The following is a 16,670-nucleotide window of genomic DNA, read 5'->3' as shown; positions in this document are numbered from 1 at the left end:
GTGCTTTGGAAAGGAAAAAGCTCTTCTTTAAATTTGTTTAATTGAGAAAGATTTGTGTTTACAAAGTATTTGCATTCTCAAACTCTTTCTTAGTGTAGAAGTTCATCGAAGAGAAAAGATTGTTTAAATCATCTTAGGTGCATCTTTTTAGTGATTTCGAGTCGAGTCTTTACACCACGAGTTTCATCTCCGCCACCTCTTGACTTAAACAACAACCACTAAAATTAACGCTTAAAGTAAAATTCACCTAGTAACATTTTATTTCTAGGGCTCTGATACACCAACTTAGCTTAGGCTAGTGTCTTGGAGTAGGAGAGTAATTAACTCTCCAAGACAGTAAAAACAAGCAAGTAGATGTATCTTGTGGTAGGAAGAAATCCAATTGTTGCATTTATGCTCTAGGAAAGCTCCTCTTAAAGGAGAAGCACGAGATCGTGTCCGAACCAGTGTGGGAATCAATCCTTCCTCATTGGGAACGACGCCAGATATTCACGTATTAAAAATGGTAAACCTCGGATTAACCATTGTCGAGGAGCCTGGGGTCACTTGTTGGTAAACCTTGGATTATGTCAAGGAGCCTTCAAGGGGATTGAGCTTGCTACTCTGCCCTTGCATGCGTATTGGATCATAGACTGTTCCCCCAGGTGTATTTGTCTCAGTTGGTAACCTTAGTGGCCATATTATTTAGGATTCTTCCTAAGGTGACAGTGGTGGGAAGATCCCACTGTACTTGGAGCAGACATCAGCTAGACTCACTTGGATTTTCTGGGGGGTTCACTTCACTCGAGACGGTTAAGTGGAGGAACTTGGTCTAGTCTATTCATTAAGCAGGTTACCGGGGTAACTGTTCCAACCGCCATTTCTGTACTGAATTCTGCGACGTTGGATTTCATCACCAACTAGTGTTTTCGGTCCGGAAAGTTACTGTTTGTGTGTGTTTGATCTCTAGATTCTTTAGGCGTGTGATTCAAATTTGTTTGGTTCTTTAGAGGCTTTAGGTGTTTTTCATTGAGATTTTACTTTGTTTGCGTGTGAAGTAGTTAAAAGTTTTTAACTGTGGCTGAATTACCAAGACAGTCCCGTAGACTTCGGGGCCAGTCTCCTGAGTTTGTAACCGTGGCTGATTTATTGAGGAAGTCCCGTAGACTTCAGGGCCAACCTCCTGAAGAAGTCCCGAGCCAGCTTGAAGGCTTGAAAGTCCTCGTAACTCCTAGTGGTAGTAAGGTTGGGTCACTTGAAGAAGGAGAGTCTTCATTGGTTGTACATCCTGATTACCAAACTCTAGTAACACGTTACGATCCGCAATCGATTTCAGTTTTCGAACTTGCTGGTAGCTTTTCATCTACTAGTGATATAGGTGAAGAACTTGAGATATCTGAACCTGTTACTCCAACATCGGGGTTTGTCTCTCCAACTTCTAGTGGTCCTGATTCACCTAGGGTAGAAAGAGTAATTACCCAAGATCTTCCTTCTGAACTTATTGCTATTGAAGAACTTGCTCCGGAAGAAGAAGTAGGCATCCCTATCCCTGAAAATCAAACTGTTCTTGATGTAAGGGAGCGTGAATCAATTTTTTACAGTCCGCCTAGGAGTACTACTTGGTATCTTTCTTTGACTAATTATTTGGAAAACCCAGGGTTAAGTTTTTCACCACCTCGTGCTCCTTATCATCCTAGAGGTTTTTATACTCCTGTAAATATGTCAGGTCAGTCGTCCATGTTTACTCAATCGCCTGAATCTTTTTTGTACGGCGGTCCTTCTGTTCCCTCTGGGTATCAGTCACTTTCTGGTATTTTTTCGGGAGCATCTCCTCAACCCATTGAGCAAGGGTTATTAACTGGAAACAATAGTACAAAGCCGTTGAGTGTAGAAGACATTCTTATGATGTCAGGTTCTATTCCCAATTCTCAACCTCAAGGTGGCCAGTTACCGCCTGGGGGGTAGCCTCAATTAACGCCTGGGGGGCAACCTCAAGGTACACAATTTGCATCTGGGGGCAACCTCAAGGACAGTACGTACCTACGATACAGTACGTTCCTCAAGGTCAACCCCAGACTCAATATGTACCCCAAGGTCAACCCCAGTATCAATTTATACCTCAAGGTCAACCCCAGTATCAGTACGTGCCTCAAGGGTATCTACCCCAAGGTCAGTACTCGAACCAAGGTTTCCAACCACCCCAAGGTCAATCTTATGTTCAAAGAATGGGAAATGTACCTTTCAATTATCAATCCTACCCTCAACCCGGTTATGGTCCTCAATATTCTCAACCTGTTATGGGTCAGTACCCCGGAATGAACATAGTGTGGGATCCATCGCAAACCCAACAGGTGTTGCAGCCAAGTGTACAGTTTTCATCTCAAACTGGACAACCCTTAGTTTCTGGTACACCCCAGCAACCAGTCCAGTCTAATATTCAAACTTCTGTACCTTCGGTAGTTTCTTAGTTTGGGCCTACTGCGCCTCGTACTCCATCTCAAACGACTGCTGCAACTGCCGCAACATCTGTTCAATCTACCCCACCTACTTCTGGAGTATCGACAGCTTCGGTTTCTACTGTTCCTGTATCTACTCCTCAGACATCTTTACCACCGTCTGGATCCACGATTCAAACTACGGTTCAGATGCCTGTAGGACAACCTGGTTTAAGTATGGTTGTCACAAGTCAACCACAATTCACCTATCAACCGTACCAGGGACAGTACCAATTCGGTCCTGCTATCCAGCAGCTAGTTTATCAGTATCAACCGTATCCTGGGTACACTTATCAACAACCTCAACAACCCCAGTACGGTCCGGTTAATCCTGGTTTTCCGGGAGGATACAATATCCCGAACGCGATTCCTATTCCTAGTTATCCTGGATATCCTCCTCCTGGGGCTGGTCTCATGACCCAGAGTTTTAGGGATCCTAATCGGTAGTTACCATTTATCGCAACTTTGGACTTACCAGACTTGTCGCGCCTAACGAACGATCCGATTAATTATCTTCTGTTTTGGCCGCCAATGCCAAATAAGTTGTCCAGTGACATTCCCAAGTTCGAAGGTAAATCAGGAGAGGACCCGTCAAACCATGTGATGACTTACCACCTCTGGTGTGCGTCTAACTCCATCATAGATGATTCGATCCGTCTTAGACTTTTCCAGCGCACTCTAATTGGTCTCGCGGCCAAGTGGTACATTGAGTTACCGCGAGGCACTTTTTATAATTTTAGTCAGTTAGCTACCTCGTTTTTAACTCATTTCCAATTGCCAGTCCGATATGAAAATGGCACGGAATTGTTAACTTCGCTAAAACAGTCAACATCCACGTACATTTTAGATCATATTCATGAGTGGAGACGTCGATGTCGTTTAGTGAAGGTATTTATTCCGGATCAAATCTTGGCCGAGTGGTTTGTAAAATCTTTGTTGCCAAAGATCACTGAAGATGTTGCTAAAGCCGGAGTGGTTACTGAGGAGCAAGTCATTGCTCAAGCACAGTACCTTGACTTGGTTTATACTCAGTCAGGTACGTTACACGAAAAGATCCCCGATCTTCCCAAGTCAAATCAAATCGCTGCAGCTCCTTCGGGATCTCATGCAGCTGACGATATGATTGGTATGGTTAACACTAAAAGTAAGAAGAAGTCTTCCAAGAAGTCTTCTCCTATCATAAACTTGCCTGATTCCCCAACAGGAGATTCTTCTGCAGAGGTTTCCACTGATATTCACGTTGTAGAGTCATCTACAGCTAAATCAAAATCCAGTGGGAAGAAGAAAGGAAAGAAGAAGAATAAAACGGACAAAAGTTCAAAGGAGAAATCTGAAAAGGCGGAATCCAATGATGAAAAGCGCAAACCTCGTTATCCATGTCTCATTTGTGACGAAGAACATTTTACAAGAGACTGCCCTCATCGAGCAGAGGTTGCGAAGATCGTCAAAGGTTCCCAAACTCCTGCTATTTTGAAGGATCCATTTCCAAGTCAAGACAGCAAGATGATAGGTTCTTCCTCGAGTGCCAATGAAGAACCCATATTGATGATGTCCCATGTAAGGATTGCGACTCGATCGCAAGATTATGGCAGTAACAGTCCTGTTGATGGTAAAGAAGCAGAATCTTCTCATTCTAATCCATCAACCTCAGCTCCCGGTTCCGATCCACTACAGATCAAGAAACCTAATCCATACTTGGTAATCAAACTGCCCGCTAAGGGTATACTTCGAAAGTCAGCTTTCAATCCACATGCGAGAGCGGCTCAGAACTATAACATTGTTGAGGATTTGGCTGTTTCACCCTCAGCAATGTCGGCTTTGGAAGTGCTGCAATCATGTCCAGCACAGCGTAAATTACTTTTGTCGGCTATAGGAGCTATTGACGTTCAGGACCCGAACCTAATAATTTTCGATCTAGAAAATAGTACACCACGTCTCCCTCATCAAATGGCTTTCCAGATCCCAGTGATAGTAAAAAACAGGCCTATTCATTGGACTGTAATTGATGAGGGAGCCTCAACGTGCATTATGTCGATACAGTGTTGGAGATCGCTTGGTTCTCCTTCACTAAATCAATCCCCGACAATTCTTAAGGCCTTTGATGGCCGTGGGTTTCATCCTTTTGGCATTCTACAGGATTTGCCTATAAGGGTTGAAGGAAAAACTGTTAGTCTAGATGTGGAGGTGGTTGATGCCCCTCTAGACTACAACCTTCTCTTGGGTCGAAGTTGGTCTTATGCTATGACAGCGGTCGTTTCATCGGTCTTTCGAGTAATAAAGTTTCCACATAATGGAAAGATCGTAACAATAGACTAGCTGGCTTACTTTTCATCCGACCCAGCCTCTTCAGAGAGTATTCAGAATGTTGGTAAAACGACTATCCCATATAAGGATGTTGGAGTAGGATTAGTTAAAGATGCCGGTTTACTGGGAACTTTTCCTTTTCCTCCAATCAACGCATCATCTTCATTTGCAACTATTCATATGATTACATCAGACACCATTATTTATGATGATCCTTGGATCATCCCTTCTGAATCTGAGATAGACTCATTTGGTAATTCCATGCCTTTGAGTCCATATGAAATGGCCTATGAAGCCGTGCAGTCTTTTGTCGACCTGTGTTCAACCGAAATTGACTTAATGAATGTGGTCTGTGAGGAATCATTTTTCACATCAACCTCGGATTTAACTACGTTTTCTGAACTTGTTCACTCTGATGAGAAAATTCGTGAAATCCTATGTGTAGATGATTTACCATGGGAAGATCTCCATCATAGATCTTCGTTTTTACCCGAGAATGATCATTTTGAAAATGATTTCTCATCAATTTTTACAACTGAATATGTCAAGGAACCTCAGAATCCAATGAAACATCCCAATTCAGAGTTAAATTTGGGAAACATGTCTCGAACTATTCCTATTGACATTTCAGTTAAGCTCGGAATTGTTGAAAACATTCATATAGGTGCCTCGTGTACAGATGACGAAATTCAATTATATAAGGCCCTATTTCAAGAATTCCGCGACGTGTTTGCCTGGTCCTATGAGGAAATGCCAGGAATTGATCCCGCGATTGTTGTTCATGAGATCAAGACTTACTCGGACGCTAAACCCGTCCGGCAACGTTTGCGTCAGATCCACCCACGAAAAGCTGCTGCAATTAAAGCAGAAGTTGAGAAACTGTTGAAAGCAGGTTTCATTTATCCGATCCCGTTAACAGATTGGGTATCGAATATTGTTCTGGTTAACAAAAAACAGGGAACAATAAGAATATGTATCGATTATAGGGACATTAATCGAGCCTGTCCAAAGGACAATTACCCAACCCCCTATATCGATCAAATCATTGATGATTGTGCCGGCAGTGAAATATTTTCCTTTATGGACGGTTTTTCCGGATACAATCAAATCAATATTCTACCTGCCGATCAACCAAAAACGGCTTTCATTTGTGCATGGGGGACATTTTCTTATTGCAAGTTACCTTTTGGGCTTAAGAATGCTGGAGCAACTTTTCAAAGAGCGATGTCTTATGTGTTTCATGACATAAAGCACATTGTGCAACCCTATCTCAATGACTTTCCTGCTCATTCATTACATTGAGCTGATCACCTCATCCAAATACGAGCAATCTTTATGAGGTGTAGGCATTATCGTATTCGGTTGAACCCACACAAATGTGTCTTCTGTATAGAAACGGGTCAATTGCTGGGATTTGTAGTTTCGAAAGCCGACATTCGCGTTGATGCCTCAAAGGTCGAAGCTATCATCAAATTGCCTCCTCCTTCGAGTCTTCGCCAACTCCAAAGTTTGCAGGGGAAAGCAAACTTTTTACGACGATTCATTCCTAACTACGCCGAAGTTACAAAGGGTTTTACCCAGTTGTTGAAACAAAATACTCAATTCTCTTGGGATGAGATAGCTCAGAAATCTTTTGATGCACTCAAACACGCGTTGACCCATGCACCGTTGTTGCATCCTCCCAACTACAACCAGGATTCTTTTTTGTATCTCGTCGCCTCCCATTCCACCATTAGAATGGTCTTAGTTCAGGAAGATGAATTCGGAATGGAACATGTGATATATTACCTTAGTCGAACGTTAAATCCAACTGAGCTAAAATACTCACATGTGGAGAAATTGGCATTAGCAGCCGTTCAAGCTGTCCAACGTTTTCGTCACTACATTTTACTACGTAAAACTACGGTAATTTCGGATTGCAACCCTATGATCTACATTTTGACCAAACAATTGCTAGGGGGCAAGTACTCTAAATGGATCGTTATCCTACAGGAGTTCGACTTGGAGTTTGAGAAATCAAAGTCTAAGAAATCTTTAGTTTTTGCGGAGTTAATGTGTGACTTCCCGCGTGCTGACACGGAAATTGTGGCAGAGGAGCCCATTGCGGACGAATCTTTGTTTCTAATCAGCACTTTAGATCCGTGGTATGGGGATATCAACGTCTATCTCCAGACCCAATCCTTTCGGCCAGAAATTTCAAGGTCGGAACGTCGGAAAATTCGTTTCCAGTCCCAACAATTCAAAATTATTGGAGATACTCTTTATCGCCGTGGGGCAGACTCTATTTTTCGACGTTGCTTAACTCATGAAGAGGCTGAAAGGGTTCTAAATGACTGTCACTTTGGAGCATGTGGCGGTCATATGTCTGGGTATGCCACAGCCCAAAAGATATTGCGCGCTGGCTATTTCTGGCCGTCCTTGTTTAAAGATTGTTTTACCGGGGTCCGAAAATGCCACAACTGCCAGATTTTTGATCATAAGATGCGCATTCCACCTGCTCCTCTCCACCCTATAATTGCCGTTGGTCCTTTTGCCAAATGGGGTATCTATGTTATTACATGTAACCCTCACTCGGCCGGGGGGCATGCGTATATCATCCTTGCGGTAGATTATTTTACTAAGTGGGCCGAGGCGATGCCTACATTCGAGGCAGACGGCAAAACAGCTGCAATTTTTGTGTTCAATCATATAATTGCTAGGTTTGGTGTCCCACAAGTGATAATCATTGATCATGGGCGTCATTTTCGAAACGTTATGATGACTGAACTTACAGGCCAGCTTGGTTTACGTCACGATAGTTCAACCCCTTATTATCCACAAGCGAATGGTCTGGTTGAATCCATCAACAAAGTTTTAGTTATCATGATCCGACGAATCATTGGGATTCATCGGTCGAATTGGCACAACATGCTATTTTCAGCGCTTTGGGCGTACCGAACCTCAGTAAAAACATCAACAGGGTTCACTCCTTTCCAACTAGTCTATGGTTTGGAAGCCGTGTTACCCATTGAATGCGAAATCCCGTCACTGCAAATGGCCATCGAGTTACTTCCAGCCACTTCCGAAGAGGAAAAGTGTTTGTTATACTTGGCTCAATTAGATGAGAATCGACGTGATGCTGCATTGGCGATCGAGACTCATGCAAAATGAATGAAAGCTCAGTATGATCGAAATGTGACCCCTCGAAATTTTTCGGAAGGGGATCTAGTCTTAGTTTATGATCAAGCTAATGATAAATTAGGCGCTGGAAAATTCGTTCCTATGTGGCATGGTCCCTATGTTGTTAAGCGAAAGCTAGCCAAAGGGGCTTATGAATTGGTAGACTTTGATGGGGACTCTTTGGGTAAACCCAGGAATGGTCTTTACTTGAAGAGGTATTATGCTTAAAGGAATGGGTATGGAGATTTTTAGTTAGGATAGTTTTTCTTTCTAGCTGGTGTGTCTTAGTTTAAAAAGTGTGCTTAGCTTAGAGAGTGTTTTTCCTTCATTATTCCTGCTTATCTTGGTTTTACTCTTGATATTGCAGATGTCGATGCCTCTCCAAACATACATTGGATTTGCTGATGGTGCTTGTCGTAATACACGGAACATCTCTTCCGCAGCTTGGGTTATCTATTCACCCTCTGACAAGTTAGTTTCTATGCATGGGGTAAGCCTCGGTCAAACAACAAACAACATTGCAGAGTATAGTGCAGTGATTGAGTTATTGTCTGAATCTATTTCATTTGGGATTCGGAGTTTGATAGCGAGGTTAGATACTGAACTCGTTGTATTATAGCTTAAAAGAGTGTATGCCATTAGAAATCCAGTGTTATTAAGATTATTTTTGAGAGTGCATCTCTTGGAATGTGAGTTTGATTATATTGAATATCAGCATATTCCAAGGTCTTTAAATACATTAGCAGATGAAATTGCTTCTCGAATGTTAAATAGACATTTGCAATAATCATACATGTAAATTTAAAACCATTCCATAACATGATTTACAAGATAAGCCGGTAATAGTGATATATATATATATAGGAGTGTGTCAAAAAATACATCGTCTTCGATCATAGGTTGAAAAACACCTTATGATCGGCAAAAATGATAAGTACAAAAAACAAAAATGTCACATGTGCCCACAATAGGCGATCATCCTGTCACTGGTGATGATCTCTATAAGAAACCACTGCTCGGGCCACCTTGCAAGGGAACCTCCTAAAAGGTCCCGGGACTCCAATCACATAGCGCTGAAGTCGACGAGGAATGTCGTCTATAGTGGTCTCAGGAATATCTCCTGTCAAGTGCTCGAGATGACCTTCCAACTCGGCCAAAACCTCTGCTGATTCGTCCTGTGGGGCTGGCACGGGTGCAACTGGTTGCCTCCTCTCGAAAGGCCGGAGAGCGGCTGGTCGCTGTGGACCCACATCTGCATTTGAAATTTTTACTACCAGTTTTGAGACGATGGAAAAATAAAAAAAATTAAAATAGGAAAAGTTGAAAAGGATTTTACCTAACTCGTCCCACTACTCTCCTGGTGGAAGAGCCATGTCTGGGTCACCACGGAAATATATCTCAGCGTAAGGGAAGTCCTGAATGGAAAAGACCTGGTTTTCCAACCATTGGAAATACTCAGGTTTGAACCGAGCAACTTCTGTCCTCTCGTCCGGGTGACGGGCCATGACTGCGACCCATCACATCAGTTTGGGCTCTCGAGGAAGCCCAACTCCAACAGTAAGGTGCTACGGGATCATCATAGGAACCCTCTCCAGGCCAAAACTCACGACCAAAGCCCCATAACCAAAGGTCATTAGTCGTCCGCTCTTGGCCCTGGTCAGTTGGCCTTTCACATTGGCCAGCACAGCATTGCACTAGTTGAAGATGGTGCCTGGAAAGCAATCAACTGCCATACGCATCTGGGATACGGTGGCAATATGTAATGCGGTAGCTCCGCAAAGTCTGGTGACAGTAAACACAATCACCATGAGCTCGGGACGGGATATGGTCTTTATGTCTATCCCTTTGTCTCTAGCCTGGCTGTTGCAGTACTCTAGCTAGAGGCTATCAACAGACTGGCCACCTGGCCTAGTCCCGTGCAGAGTCAAGTCTTCACCTCTCTTAGGCAAACCAGTCAAGAAATAAATGTCTACCGGCTCGATTTCGAGCCAGTGGCCGCCAATGAAAAAGCACTGGTCCTGTATGCTCCATCTGTCAACCAGCCATTGTGAGAAATCCACCTGAGCCCTCATGCCAGGAATGGTCCAGAATTTGTACAGTCCGCACGCCCTCAAAGCATCAAGTGAAGGCTGATGATTCCATGCGGCAGCATCCACGTCCTCATGCTCTCGTTCGCGCCAATCTAGCATGATGTACTCTCTGCATCAAGTATAAAGATTAATTAAATTGCTAGAAAATATTTTGATTGGTCCATTTTTGAGAATCTTTGGGTTCAAAACCCTTGCGGCGGGGTACGCACCCTCCGAGTTAGACACAGTGCGGGGGTCCGCACTTTGTCTACACGGAAGGTGCGGACCCCGAGCTTTTTCCCAATGGGGAAAAAGTCGGGGTCCGCGGGTCTGCAATGGTAAACCTGCGGACCCCCGCGCGCGGGTTTTGCGCCTAAAAACCCTCCCAAAAAATGAAATGAAGGACTAAATCAAAAAACTAAATGGTTGAAAATGAAGAGTAGGATGATGTGGATTACCTGGAGAAGACGACACTCGATTCCGACAGTTGGATTTTCCACAATCTTCATGGGAATTTTTCTAAGCAAAAGCACTATTTTCTCACCCAAACTCAAACGGTAAAAGTGAATCGACAAAGGCCCTTTTTATAAGTTTTTTGAGTAAATAAATCGAAAATTTATTTATGTTTCACTTTGAAAAGGTATTTTGCGACGCTTTTATCCATTTCAAACAGGTATGAGTAATGTTTGTGTTTTTGTGAAGAATAAAGGATTATTCAGGCGAAATCTATCATTTTCGACAGAAAAATATGTAGAGTCATCTTTAAGCTCTTTTCTGACTCCTAAAACATGAAAAGATTGCCGAGTGTTTCTTTTAAACTTGTTAAAACGGAATTAAAATACGGTCCACTTACAGCTCTTTTCCAACCGTAAAAACATGAAAAGATTGCCGGATTTTTGTCGTTTCGAATTTGATATTGGTTATAAAACGACGTGCCATTGATCACTTTTTCGGGTCAAGGGCACTAATAACGAAAAGTACTCCTTGGTCGTAAAAGATCAAGTGGTTCTCTCAAGTATTATTTTATACTTTTTCGGGCTTGGGAGACACAAATTTACAAAAAAGGTCAACCCTGGAGTCTTCTTAAGTTTTTTCAGACTCTCTAAAATTGAAAAACGCCGATTTTCTCCTATACTGGACTCATTAAAATTTCACAGTAAAGGACCTGTTCAATTACAAACAGGAACGAACCACTCCTTCTTAGGGTTAGAATTTAAACTAAGTTAGACTCATCCGAAGGATGAGCTTATAATCAAGCAAATGTTATCCTCCTCAAGCTTGTCAAAAATAAAGAGGTACTTGCCAGAAATGGTGGGGGAAAAGAGAGAAAAATGAGTCTGTTTGTCATACTTTGTAACCACTCTTGAACACGACACTTGTATTCACCTGGGTTGGGAAATCCTTTGCCTAACAGTTGATCAAACCACATTGAAAGTCTTCAGCTAGTTTGTGGGTATTAACTTTGGGTCAATTGTCACCAAGCCATCTGTTGTGTCGTTATGTGTTCAAGAGGTCACTGCCAATAAGCCATTCATATGTAAAATATCTGTCATCCATCTTGACCATCCCTGAGTCAGTCCTTGCAACTAAATTTCTTCAACTTGATCTATGATTTCGTGTTGTGGGCTTGCCTACGACGGATTGCTTTCTATCGACATCAGCTCATTATCTAGAAAGATGATCTAGGAATCGTCAGTACCTTGAGATCTGCATGCCTCAATGGCAGGTTTCTCGCCTTTGACGATAGTTTACATCATTGACTTTCGATCGAAGGATTCCGTGATATGTTTGACGTCAACACATTTATTCACGTCTCATGGATTGTACTGGGTACTTTGAGAGCCATTGACATCACTGGTGGTTTCTCTCACACTTGGTATTAACTTTGGGTCAATTGTCACCAAGCCATCTGTTGTGTCGTTATGTGTTCAAGAGGTCACTGCCAATAAGCCATTCATATGTAAAATATCTGTCATCCATCTTGACCATCCCTGAGTCAGTCCTTGCAACTAAATTTCTTCAACTTGGTCTATGATTTCGTGTTGTGGGCTTGCCTACGACGGATTGCTTTCTATCGACATCAGCTCATTATCTAGAAAGATGATCTAGGAATCGTTAGTACCTTGAGATCTGCATGCCTCAATGGCAGGTTTCTCGCCTTTGACGACAATTTACATCATTGACTTTCGATCGAAGGATTCCGTGATATGTTTGACGTCAACACATTTATTCACGTCTCATGGATTGTACTGGGTACTTTGAGAGCCATTGAAATCACTGGTGGTTTCTCTCACACTTGTTAACAGTTTACATCATTGACTGGTAATCAAGTGGTTTCTACCATGTTCGACATCAATACATTTATTCGCATGGATAGAATCATACTATTTTGGGAAGTAGAAATGAAGACCCTGGATCTAGTTTCCACCATCCAGGCTGCGAGGAATTTTGTATTCATTATATTGTGGACTATTCATAAACAGATGGCTGCGTCCATACTGTGTTCACATGAGTCTATACTTGTGATGTTTTACAAGATCATTCCTATATCAGAGCAGTAGATAGTTTTCTAGTTAGTTTTGATCTGAGTATGGGAATGCTTACCTCAGCGATGATATGATATCATATATATATCTTGCATTGAATGTTTTTACAGGTTCCGACCAGGCTCTCCACAAGATGATCCTCGAAATGATAAAGTACTTCACTCTTCCTATATGATAAATGAAATCCTCATCTACTACAGACTTCGCACTTTAGGGGGCAATCTGTTACACAAAAATGTCGTCATTATAATTATTTACAGTCAGTATGGGTCTATCATCACTTGTACTATCCTCCTAAGCAAGTCTAAGACCTCAGCTCTTCAAATCAAGCTTTGGAAATGGGAGAAAGACATTAAAAATCAATGTAACTATGGTTCCGCACTTTCTCTCATGGTCACCTGCGGTCCCGCACCTTCTGTGTACAAAAGTTGCGTACCTACCGCTCTGTCCCTAACGGTGTAGGTGCGGACCCCTGTGAAAGTCAAAAGGCGCAAGTTTTATCTTAAAAAACTCACTTTGGGTTAATTCTAGAGTTTTCTAGAAGGAATTTTGACGTGGATTGTTCACTCTGAGGTGGTTCATGCATCCCAAAAGAGAAGGAGCTAATCCCTTAACTAAAGTAGCTATCCCTTTGAAGGAGGGCTTTATCCCTTTAAAGGAGGACATAGTAACTTCCCTCCATTGCACTATAAATACAGGCATTGGGGTGAGGACTAGAGAGGTTAGAAGCTAAACATTTTGAGGGTAAATGCTGGTGAAATTAAGACTTCCTAGTTGAGCTTAAGAGGAGAGATCACATACCTTTTTGGCTTCATTGGGGAGTGAGTGAAACTTGTCAAAGTAGAGGAGACTTCGTGTTGGACCCTAGGAGGAGCTTGTACAGCGTCAAGGCAACGGTCGTAAAGTTCTTCTTCTTTTGAATTAATACAATCAAACTCATTTTTCTCAACAAGTATCTTATGTTATTTGTTTCATGGACTCCTTGACTTTCATGTTAAATATGTTTTATGCAATTGGTTTTTCAGGTGCTATTTAATTTGTTTGCCTTGTTTGTGTTTGCAGATTTGCGAAAAGGAGCTCATTTGGATCGAAGGAGTGAGGGCATCCACAAGCTTGCGTTGGACCAAAGGTAGGCCCTGAAAACACTTGTTTGCTATTGTTTATTGAAGCATATTTAGAGAAAGATAGTGTCTAGTTGGTTTGCTTGTCATTAGGTCTTCTTTAGATTCTAGGAAGGTCTATCTTGTCCACAAGATCGACTCATTCCGTGCGACACTTCCCTCTTATCTATTACACTTAAAGGAAATCTCAAATTGTTTTGATTGTTTGTTTCTAAGATAGCTACCCATCTTAGTGGGACTAGCAGATCGAATAGACACTAGTTTTCCCAGAAACAGTATTGAAGTAACTCAACATCCAAAGTTTATATTCTTGTCTCAGAAGAAGTGATTTGAATGGAAAAATTAGTTTTGTTGTGATAAATTCCTCTTCAGAATATGTAAAAGTGCTTAAGGATTCATGAGGTTAATTACAAGTTTTAACATGAGTTTTTGAGTGTTTTTATGTAAATTTCATGTACAAATTAACATAAACAAATGACTGAATGATAGCATATAACAGGCGTGAACATCACCAAAATAGTATCACAACAACAAATGATGAAGGAGCTCACCCTGCCTGGGCTACGTCTCCTTGGTATAGCTTCCAATGGCTTGGCACTCACTATTATGCTCAAAAGTTTGAAAACATCATTTTACAATGCTCAAACAACTCTTAGGACTTGTTGCACTGGCTCTAGAATGCCCAAAAATTCGTGTGTAGACAATTCCTGCTCCTAATTTGGTCAAAATATGAAGACGTTATGAGCTTCCCTAGATCTTGCACTTATGTCTCTACAAATCCCCCAAATCCAGCACCAGTCCTACAAATCCATTCCGAATTAAGCTAACTAGGTGCCAAATTCGCGAGATTCCAGGGGAAATTTTAGGCACGTTAATTCATCTTGTAAGCCCTTTATTTCAAAAATTTAGGCCACATGGGGGGACCACGTGCTCGAGGCTAAGGCCAATGACCTGCCCCCACAGGCCGGTCCCCCACTCTGCTTTGCCCGTGGTTTGTTGGGTGGCATGAGCCCATGGGATGGCCCTTTTCCTGGATGGCACACAACTTGAACTTTAAATAAATGCCGACAATGATAGCTCTTAAGAACTACTTGTGTTGCATGTTGGTAATGACTTGAACTTTGAACTTGAAGATCACAGGTTTGACCCCCACCCACTACTGCTTAGACCTTAACCTGATTTTTGGTTGCCCTTAGGCTGCCACATGGCAGCCCCTAGATGGGCCATGTGGCAGTGTGTGGTTGCCCACCAACCAACCAATCAAAATATTCCAAAAATACACCAATGAAATCATTCCACTTGGCACCATCCACTTCACCAGACGTAAATAGTCACATGCATAGTCACTGTGCCACGTAGGCATGCCGACTCAATTCCACGTCAGCAGTGCAGACTGCTGACTGGGCTGCATTTATATATTTTTTAAAATTCGTCTATTTAAGAAAACAAATAAAACATGTTTCTAGGAGCATACAGAGATCGTTTCATGAAAAATGAGTTGCACCAAATTCAGGATGACAAGCACTCTACGGTCGTTTAGGTTCCACATCGATCCAACAAATTTGAATTTTGAGCAAATTTTTGAGCACCTGATCATTCCTCCCCACTGGAAGCTTTTTGTTACCGGGAATAGTGTCTATGTAGAACTACTAATCCCACTAAGACTGGTAGCTATCTTAGAAACAAACAAACTAAAACTACTTTCGTTTTCCTTTATGAAAGATAGATGAGAGAAGAATAAAGGAGACCAACCTCTGTCTTGCGCTTGACTGCTTGTTCGATTCCTCTCTCTTCTGATAGTCCTTTGCTACTTGTTTTCGTACCCAGCTTCACAGAATACCTATAGAATCAAAGCAACATAACAGTATACGAGAACATGGATCTATTATCATAAGCAATATAGGATCAGATGTATATTAACCACACAAATGCATAAAACATCAATCGCACAAGTGTATGGAGGAAAACTTGAATAGTTTTATTGATAATCAAGAAAGAGCCAAGAGAATTACAACCAATTGTTCTGACCCAGCATCATCCTCTCAGCAAGTGAGCCCTTCTTCACCTCATGAAAAGCTTAGATCACCCAACACTATGATGTTGTCTAGAGAAACCAATAGCAATTCCTTACAAGATGCAAAATTCTAGCCTCTGGATCTCTGGGATGAGGGATCCATATATAGATGTCTGCAAGGGAGGTGAGTCAGCTTGAGATTTGATTAGTGTCTTCCCTCTGATAGTTCTTGATTCCACTTGGAGATTGATGATCTTTTACTCATCCCTGGTCGAATTCAGAGAGGCAAGTGTCACAGGAGAAGTTCCTATAAGATTCCATGCTTCTCCACCTTACGGATTGACCCTGCCATTTGTCCCTTCTCGCCCATCGCACCCCATATAAGGGATTTTTGAAATGCAACGCACCTACTGTGTGTATTTAGGTGGGATGCAACACACTTTGCCTATGGAGCAGGTGAAATGGTCCAGTTTTGACCAGTTCTGAGTAGTTTTTCATGGAGAACTTCTGGGAGATGCTGTAATAAGTTGACCTTGTTATTTTAGGGGTTGGAACAACAACTTTAGGGAATTAGGAGCCCTTGGTTTATGGACATTTATGCTTGGGGTTGTAGTGCCCAAAAATGTCTATAACATTTTCCCCCTAAAGCATGAGGTCATTATCTTTTGATGTCGGGTGAAATGCTTTGTCATGAGGATCTGACGTTTTTTCAAGCTGGAAGGAGACCCGCAATACGATAAAATACAATACATTATCTTCATAATATTTTCATGATCTAGCTGAGGCGGGCATTCCCATGCTCAGCTTTATAAATTCATTTTCATGTACATAGGACAGAAAATCGTCTGAGTGTAGACTGATGATTCTGGTAGAGCCATCATCCCTTAGATTGGATGATTATCTGTGCAGCAATGATGTACATTTGATGTCTTTATTTTTCTGAATATATATCGCAGCCCGGATGGATGAAACTAGATCTGGGG

Source organism: Pinus tabuliformis, chromosome 3_2 (genome assembly GCF_031772625.1).
Source record: "Pinus tabuliformis cultivar Carrire ecotype Pingquan chromosome 3_2, CPIR1, whole genome shotgun sequence".
NCBI classification, from domain to species: Eukaryota; Viridiplantae; Streptophyta; class Pinopsida; order Pinales; family Pinaceae; genus Pinus; species Pinus tabuliformis.
This window is presented reverse-complemented; position numbering follows the sequence as displayed.